Source organism: Microcebus murinus, chromosome 8 (genome assembly GCF_040939455.1).
Source record: "Microcebus murinus isolate Inina chromosome 8, M.murinus_Inina_mat1.0, whole genome shotgun sequence".
Taxonomy (NCBI): Eukaryota; Metazoa; Chordata; class Mammalia; order Primates; family Cheirogaleidae; genus Microcebus; species Microcebus murinus.
This window is the reverse complement of record NC_134111.1, coordinates 61,942,350-61,950,855: the sequence shown is the minus strand read 5'-3', so window position 1 is coordinate 61,950,855 and position 8,506 is coordinate 61,942,350.

Sequence of the window (8,506 nt, the reverse complement as noted above, 5' to 3'; positions counted from 1 at the left end):
TATGTTGGAAATTAACCATATGTTAATTTTTTCTGTTTAAAATTGTATCACAATATACATTCTTATATATACTTTTATATGTTTGTCTCATCAAATTTTTGAAGTATAATGTATATAAAATAAACTTAATCCATTGACGCTATAAAATTCTGTGAGGTCTGAGTGCTAAATATACCTGTGAAGCTAGTACCACAATTAAGATGAACATTCCCATCACATGAGAAAGGTTCCTTATGCACCTTTGCAGCCCATCTCTTTTCTGCCCCTGGCTGCAGAAAACCACTAAACTGCCCCTTGTCTCTATATATGTTTCCATTTTCTGGAATATTATAGAAGTGCAATCATGCAGTATGCACTGTTTTTTGTCTTATTTTGTTTCATACAGGAAAGTGATTTTGAGATTCATACATGCTGTTGCATATATTAGTAGTAGTTCATTTCCTTTTTATTGTGTTGTATACCATTGCATAGATATGCCATCATTTTTGATCCTTCTTCCCACTAAACATCTTATCATGCGCTTATTGCCATTTATGAATCTTTTATTAGCAAAATGTTGCTTACAATATTTTGAGTCTTGCTAAGAAATCTTTTCTTACATTAGATGGCAAAGAATTTGTCCAATAGTTTCTTCCAGAAATGTTATTGTTTTAGTTTTCACATTTTGAGTAAAGTTTTATATATTATCTGAGGTAAGAGTTGATGTTCATTTTCTTTATGCCACATTGACAGCCATATGAAATAAATTTAAGTATAAGTTTTGCAGTATTTATTTTTTTTCTCTATTAATGACTAGCCAATTACCCAACATATTTGCTGGCTTCATTAAATATCTGACTACTGTTGAACTATGTGGTGGAAAATGTAGCTCCAAATAAAGAACTTCACATTTTTCATGTTTTTTTCTACCATGACCCTGAGTAATAATATAGTAGCTAGCTCCCAAGTGCAAGAAAATATTCTCCCCAAATAAACTCATTTGGCCTGTGTTTGGATTCATTTATTTCATCTTTGCTTTATATGTTTCCAAAATTATGTGGGAGTGGTAAAGAGTGGTTTTTTTCCCTCTCATTCACAGCCTGTTTAAGCTCTATTCAACATAGATAGTCAATGGGGTTCCCCAGCACTTCTTCAAGCAACATTGGAATGCTATTTTAGAAATGGGAATTATGAGTTGGCCATTTTAAAATCCTATTCATTTAAGATTATTTTAGGAGGTTATAACCATTGTTTAGTTTCAGCATATGTTTAGGTTGTCTATAAACAAATTTCTGTGTGGCTAATTTGTCAAGTTTTAGCAGATCAGGGTGGAAGGAAGGTAGTTGAAACTTGGTCTCATGCTGCTAAGTTTTCTAAATTTGGGGCATTCTCTCATTCATAAAATTATTTGAAAAAGTTTCTAATCTTCCTTAACAGCTTTTCCTAATGTTTAGCATCCAGTATTAAAAAAGTTTTTTGTAAATATTCTTTGTAAAAAGTTCTAGTACCAGTCATATAGAATATTTTCATTTATATCAAACAATTTTTGACTTGATATGATAAAATTATAACAGCTATCATATGCTAACATAAATATGTCTTATCCTTTAATAATTTGGTGTTTATCTCATGCAATATTTGTTGACTAAATTGAATGAGGATATGTGGCTGATACATCTCATGTTTGATTAGATCTAACTTCTCACAGGGTTTTTAAATGTTCTGATTTTGTGTATTTATTAAGAATTCATTAGAAGACGGTTTGAAACGTGATTTGCACCTATAAAATTCTTGCAATTGAGGATAATAAATTATTGACAATGTCCTTTTGTTCTTATGTAAAAATTTTATTTAGTTTAAATATTAATAATCTACTTTCAGTGAAATACAATGAAAATTTAATTAGTTTAACTTGTAAACAAGTTAACCATATTGATTATTGTTCTATAATGAACATGAGTGCAATAAACTTATCACCTAATATGCTGCATTAATGATTAAACATGGACTCCTGGCTTATTTAAAACATAACACGGTAGCATAACATTTAGCAATTCACAAATCAGTTTAAAATGTGCATATTTGATGAGTCTGTGTAGATTATTCACTGAATTTGTAAGATAAAGATTATTCTGTTTGGTTCCCCTTTGTGGTGTTTATGTCACTGGGAAAAATTTTATTTATAAAATCTTGACTGTAAATCTAGAAATGTATAAAGAACTGCTAAATTTTTCCTGTGTCATGTGATTGGACAAGCTATTGTTTGAGGGATAATGCAACTGAAAAACTAAGCATTTCTGTATAAGCTAAAAAATTACAAATGAAAATCCTATTTCAGATTTACCTACTCAAATTCAAATTTGATTTCTAAGAGAACTGTGGCTTATAAATATGCATTGCTATATAAATCTTATAGTAACATTGCTAATTTGCTATTATTTCAAGCATTTCTATGGTTAATAATGTTTGAAAATGTTTATATTGAAATATAAGAGAAGTGATTGTTTAACATGAAACTCATATGAAAATAAATTATATTTAAGGAATGAAAATTTACATTCTACCAAAAATTTAATTTTAAAAAGTAATACTCAGAGTTAACACAACAGTTTTGATTTCCCATATATTCCAGATGTCTACATACATATTTATTTATATATTGGTTGTCTATAGGAAACTCACTTTATTATTTTTTTAAGTAGACTTTATTTTTTAGAGCAGTCTTAGGTTCATAGCAAAATTGGGCAGAAGTTTCAGAGATTTCCTATATACACCCTGCTTCTCACTTGCATAACCTTCTCTGTTATCAACACCCATCATCAGAGTGGTGCATTTGTTATGATGAGCCTAAATATTATGATAAATATTAGAGAAAAATTTCCTTATGTTTCCATCAAATGTAAAATAACCAATTTGAAATATGCCATGGCATTCTGTTTTTAATAAGGCCTGCCCTCAGGAGGAACTAATTTGTCAGGGCCTAACCTACTGGGGTCTTATGAATCTATGTGAAATTGGGGAAGGAAAATACTCAACTCCAGTGCCCCCTAGCCATCCTGTTCCACACAAGGAGGGCAAAACCACTGAGAGGCACTGGTGAAGTTCACAGTGCAGGGGCAAAGGCTTATCAAAAGACTGAGACCTAAACATAGATCTATAGAATGCTTCCTTTTCTCATGTTACCTTACCATGACATTACTAAAAGCCTGTTTATTACAGTTTTTTGTCCACTACATCATATCTACCTTTCAAAATTTTACAAGGCCTACTCAAAGACAAAACCACAGTTGAAAGAGACTGAGCAACCATAAAACCAGAGTCAGAAGTGGCAGAAATGTTAGAATTATCAGACCACAAACTAAGAAAACAAACAAACAAAACACTATGATGTATATAATAGGGCTTTAACGAAAAAAGTAAACAACATGCAAGAACAAATGGATAATGTAAGTAGATGAAAATTTTTTTAAAAATCAAAAAGAAATGTTAAAGATGAAAAATATTATAGCAAAAATGAAGAATGTGTTTGATGGCCTCATTAATAGACTGAACACAGCTGAAAAAAGAATTTCTGAGCTTAAAAATATGACAATATTAACTTCCAAAACTTAAAAACAAAGAGAAAAAAAGACTGAAAACAAAGCAAAAACAATATTAAAGAATTGTGAGACAACTGCGAATGTGTAATATAGGCATGACAGAAATATCAGAAGGAGAGTAAAGTGAGGAAGGAACAAAAGCAATATTTATTGAGAATTCCCCAAATTAATTTCAGACACCAAAACATATATCTAGGAAGGGCAGTGAACATCAAGCAGAATAAATACCAAAAAAACCTACACACAAGTATGTTATACTGAAACTTCAGAAAATGAAAGGAAGCCAGAGGGGGAGAAAACATCTTACCTATAGAGGAGCAAATATAATGCATTACATTCAACTTCTCTTTAGAAACCATACAATCAAAAAGAGTGAAATAAAAATAAGTAAGTAAATAATAAATAAATAATAAAGAATAGTGTTATGAAATATTTGAAGTGTTAAGAAAAAATTAAAAAACAAACCCATGAACCTAGACTTTTGTACCCTGTAAGATTACTTTTCAAAATTAAGGAGAAATAAAGATTTGCCCAAACAAACAAACATTGAAGAAATTTATTACCAGTAGACTTGCCTTGCAAGACATATTAAAAGCTATTCAGAGAGAATGTATAATATAGTTCAGAAGCTTGGATCTACATAAAGGAATGATTTTTGTTATGTTGATTTTGTAGCCTGAAACTTTACTGAATTTGTTTATCAGTTCTAAGAGGTTTTCTTTTTCTTTCTTTTCTTTTTTTTGTAGAGTCTTTAGGCTTTTCCCTATATAAGATTATATCATCTGCAAAGAGGGACAATTTGATTTCCTCTTTGCCAATTTGGATGCCATTTCTTTCTCTTGCCTTATTGCTCTGACTAGAACTTCCAGTACTATGTTGAATAAGAGTGTTAAAGTGGGTATCCTTGTCTTGGTCCAGTTCTTAAAGGAAAAGCAAATGCTCCCCACTCATTGTGATGGTAGCTGTAGCTGTGGATTTGTCATACATGGCCTTTATTGTATTGAGGTACCTTCCCTTCTATATCTAATTTGTTGAGAGTTTTTTATTATAAAGGGATGTGGGATATTATCACATGCTTTTTCTGCATCTATTAAGATGATATTATGGTTTTGTCCTTTGTTCTGTTGATGTTATGTATCCCATTTTTTGATTTGCATATGATGAACCATTCTTGCATCAAGGGATAAATCTCACTTGATCATGGTTTATAATTTTTTTGAGGTGCTGCTGGATTTGGTTTGCTAGTATTTTGTTGAAGATTTTTGTATCTTTGTCCATAGCCAATATATACAATCAACTAAGCATCCATCAATAGATGAATGAATAAAGAAAGTATAGTATAAACACAAAATGAAATATTATTCAGCCATTAAAGGAATATAATTTTGTCATTTGTGGCAACATGGATGAACCTGAAGGACATTATAAGTGAAATAAGTCAGGCAGAGAAAGATAAGTATACATGTTCTCACTTATATTTGGAGTGTAAAAAAATTGGCTCCTCAAAACAGAAAGTTAAATGATGGTTACCAGAGGCTGGGATGTGGTAAAATTTCCCTCTAGTAAATTTTTCATTTAAGTTATTGTATTTTTCAGCTCCAGAACATCTTTGTGTTTCCTTTTTTTTTTTTATTATTGTGGTAACAGATTCATTACATAAAACTTACCATTTTAACCATTTTAAGTGTATAATTCAGTAGTATTAAGTACATTCATAATGTTGTGCCATTATTACCTCTACCCATTTCCAGAACTTATTTATCATTCCAAATAGAAACACTGTACCCATCAAATAATAACTTCTCATTCCCTCTCTCTCCCCAGATTCTGCTAATGTCTATTCTACTTTCTTTTTCTATGAATTTGCCTATTGTGTATACCTCCTACAAGTGGAACCATACAGTATGTGTACTTTAGTGTCTGGCTTTTCACTTAGTATAATGTCTTCAAGGTTCATCCATGCATTTATTAGAATTTCATTCCTTTTTAAGAATGAATAATATTCTATTGTATGCATAACATATTTGCTTATCCATTTATCTACTGATGGAAATTTGGGTTGATTCTCCTTTTGGTTTTGTGAATAATGTTGCTATAAAAATTGGTGTACAGGTATCTCTTTGAGTCCTTGCATTCAGTTATTTTGGGTATACACTTAGAAAAGGAATTAACAAATCAGGTGGTAAATTCTATGTTAAATTTTTTGAGAAACCATCAAACTTTTCCACAGTGTATGTTTACTTTTTTAATAATTCCTATCTTTTTATTAATGTTTTGATATTTATACATCGTTTCCCTGATTTTCTTTAGTCTTTTTCTATATTTTCCTTTAGCATTTTGAGTATATTTTAAAAATTGTTCTATTGTCTTTGTATAATTTTAATTGTCTAAAGTATAAAATTGCTTAGGAATGGCTTCTAGCTATTTAATTTGTACCTCTAAATGGGTCATACTTTTCTGCTTTTTGTATTCCTTGTGATTTTGTTTTGTTGTTGTTGAAAAGCAAGCATAAAGGTATTACATGGTAATTCTGGAAACCAGATCTTCCCCTTTCCTAGATGGCATTGTTGACTTTTCATTGTTGAAAGCTGTAGTAGTCTATTTGTTTAGTGAAAGTGCCATATTAGTCTTTCAAAGACTATGTTCCTTACCTTGTATGATAACTAAAGTTTCCATTCCTTGTGTTCAGTTAGAGTTTTGAGAGATTTTCTTGAATATCAGGATTTAAAATACAAAATAAAACAAAAACAAAACAAGAAAACTTATTAAAAATGCATCTCCCAGTCTGTGTTGATTGGCCTGTGCCAGGACTCCACTTAAATTCTTAGTTAGGCTTACACTGAGCCAAAGGGGCAACATGAGGTGAAATTTTAGGGTACTTCAATTATTTTCTGATCATAAGTCTTCCCCTGTGCATATGCATGGCTTTCTAGGTTCCTACACATGGGAAATTTTTAAACATTTTAATCTCTTAAAGAACTCCCCAGCTTTTGTTCCCAGGCCTTTCGCATCTATTTCATGTTTCTGTCATAATCTTTTGTCTCAGGAATCTGCAGGCTGTTATTTGGCTTGCAGTGTTTTTGATCAATGTCCTCTGCTTTTCAAGTCTGAGTTCCCAGTTAGTCAAAATAGAGACTCATGCCTTGTGTCAGTTGTTCATGTAGCCCCCAGACAGTTTAGAAGAGACAAATACAGTAATTTTCCAATAGGATCTTTTCTGCTCTCTTGAAAAGGCCCCACACTGAGAATACAGACTCCTTTCTTCAATACTGCTGCTGTGCTGAGAAGAGGGCTGGGAAAGGGCACCAATATTTCCTATAATTTGCAGTTAACCGTTTCTTGATTCAATGTTTGCTTAGTTACAATAAACCTTTGACTGTTTTCCAGAGTTCTGGAAAAGTTGGTTTTGACAATTTTTGCTTACTTGCTAATGTTTCTGTAGCTTGGAGCTTCCTACTTCATTTTGCTGCAAACTGAGACTTTGTATGTTTGTTTGTTTTTACAAAAACGACTACACAAGTGTTCTGATATTACATCTATATGTTACATTTTGATTGACTATTCCCAAAGTAAGAAATAATTTTTAACTAGAAATTTAGCTCCAGATTAAATCTTGATCTAATTCTTTCTAACATATGGTATATTTTAGCAGCATGCTCTTATGCCTTTTCAACAGTATTTTCAACAAGCAAATCACTAAAGAGATCAACATTCAAATTTTATGAACCAAGTTTGTTTAATGGAATTTGAACCTTTACTAGTAAAAGTCAGTACAGATTATTTTACAGATTATTTGACTTTACTAGTAAAAGTCAGTACAGTCAGTACAGAAGAGTACAGATTATTGCCTACCAATTTATCCCATGCTCACTTCTGAACTATGATAATTTGGAACCTATGAATAAGTTTATTATGATACGAAGAGTACAGATTATTGCCTACCAATAATCTGTACTCTTCGTATCATAATAAACTTATTCATAGGTTCCAAATTATCATAGTTCAGAAGTGAGCATGGGATAAATATGTCATGTCATCTGACTTTGATCAATCTAAGAATGGTTTTTACATTTTAAATTTAGTAAAAAAAATCAAAAGAGTAATAATATATTGTGACATGTGAAAATTAAATGAAATTCAAATTTTAATATCCATAAAAATAAGGTTTTACTGGATCACATCCACATTCATTTATGTGTTGTCTACAGCTGCTTTTGTACTAAAATAACATAATGGAGTAGTTTTGACAAAGATCATGGGCCCTACAAACCTAAAATATTTACTATCTAGCCTTTCACATAAAAAGTTTTCCATCCTCCTTTTCAGTGCCATATAAAAACAATCAATACCTAAAGATGTAGTTTCAGTACTTTATGATTTTAGAAATCTTTCTTCTTTTTCTTTATTCTTTAGTTGAAAGACTAATGTTACTTCTAGAAATTTCAGCTACTACCTATTTGATCAGATAATATGCATTTTTTCAATACCGTCTTTGATACTTTTAGCATATTCACTATAGTTTAGAGTATTTCTCACTAGTTTAATTGAGAATAAGAACAATCTTTCATCTAACACATTACATCTAACACAAAATCCTTTTGGTTCTTCCTGGGACTTAAATTTATCAACAATATTAACCATTTTTTCCAAAATTTTGAGAACTTCAAGGACTAATTCTGAACATGATATTTTCTCCTCTACTTGAGTTGGAGAAAATAGGAAACTTCCTTTGCCAATAGAAAACCTCTTATATAGGAAAGTATATTACTCTGATATATTAAATCTTTAAATCCATAAGTATATGAACCAGACTGCTTTAAATTTTTACAGTAAAATCTGTTATGTTGAAACAGCTTATAAGCATGTGATACCTAAGTCTTAGAAACACTAGCGATTCGGATAACACCTGTAATGATACTTTCAACAAC